At 39.6% G+C, this 1,105-nt stretch overlaps 1 protein-coding gene across 1 annotated transcript in view; it reads right to left on the minus strand.

The window, feature by feature from the left end:
• Window positions 1–1,027, minus strand: part of LOC118477579 (high affinity cGMP-specific 3',5'-cyclic phosphodiesterase 9A-like) — a 25,243-nt gene extending 24,216 nt beyond the window's left edge. Inside the window, exon 1 of the mRNA XM_035969406.1 lies at window positions 978–1,027. The gene's annotated coding sequence lies outside the window, so the exon portion shown is untranslated. The remainder of the gene's footprint in view (window positions 1–977) is intronic.
• Window positions 1,028–1,105: the final 78 nt, after the last annotated feature.

Raw genomic sequence — 1,105 nt, forward strand, 5'->3', positions numbered from 1 at the left:
CCCCCCCCCCCCCCCCACCACACACACACAGAAAAAAAATTATACTTTAATCAGTGCTCACATGCTTTTGCTTATGCTTCATGACGTGCAAAGGCTGTCCTGGTAAAATTACGCATTGCAAATCTCCGAGCAGACTCCTTTTTCAGAATCGTATTTAAATTGATTCAAATTAAGTTCCAGCAAATTGTCAAGGCAGATAAACCTGACCCGACCAATAGCCCGATCGTCAATAATTATAATTTATAAAACCACCAGCGATCCATGTTTAGGTGCTGTTATAGCCACTTTCTCCGGTCTGTGGATTAATTTTTAATTTTTAAAAGAATTTGGTTCTACTTTTATGCACCCTGTATCTATGGTTTTCAACTTGGATTTTTTTATAATTCGCTGTATTTGTCTCCTCCTCCCCCTCTTTTATATTTTCACCAAAGGGAGATGAATCAGTTTGCTGCTCTCTATAAAGAGGTACGGAATCTCTAACAGGATAACACACATGAACATCGGTTAGGTAGAAATACTATGTATGACCTGAGACATTTACTTTGTCATAATAATATGTCGTCTTTGTTTTCTTTCTTTTTTTGTTTCTGTCTTTCCATCGTTATTTCTTTGCATTTTCTTTCTTTCTTTCTTTCTTCCTTCCTCCCTCCCTCCCTCCCTTCCTTCCTTCCTTCCTTTTTCTTGTTCTTTCTTTCTTTCTTTCCTTATACCGTTCTATTTCTTAACTATTATCAATAAATCTATAAAAAAATAACAACAACAACAACAAACAAACACAAACAAACTGCAACCGAACCAAACAAAACAACCACAAACCAATGTCACCCCCAAAAACTAACAAACAAAGGATAACAACAAAGAATAAGCAGACAAAGGCAAATAGCCAAGAAAATGAAAGTTTTCTAAGCACGAACGTGTGGCTTTAATCCTATTGGTTCTGGAAGACGTCACACATGGTGTGTGATCACGTGACTCACCTGTTTAACTGCTCGGCCACATGGGTCAGTACAGCCTGGAAGGCGTCGTTGTCGGCTATTTAGGGGGAGGTAGGGGGTGAAGAAGGTAGAGGTGGAGGGTGATGGGGAGGGGGAAGGAAGGGGGGAGA

The sequence above is a fragment of the Aplysia californica genome, unplaced genomic scaffold (assembly GCF_000002075.1).
Source record: "Aplysia californica isolate F4 #8 unplaced genomic scaffold, AplCal3.0 scaffold00144, whole genome shotgun sequence".
Lineage (NCBI taxonomy): Eukaryota > Metazoa > Mollusca > Gastropoda > Aplysiida > Aplysiidae > Aplysia > Aplysia californica.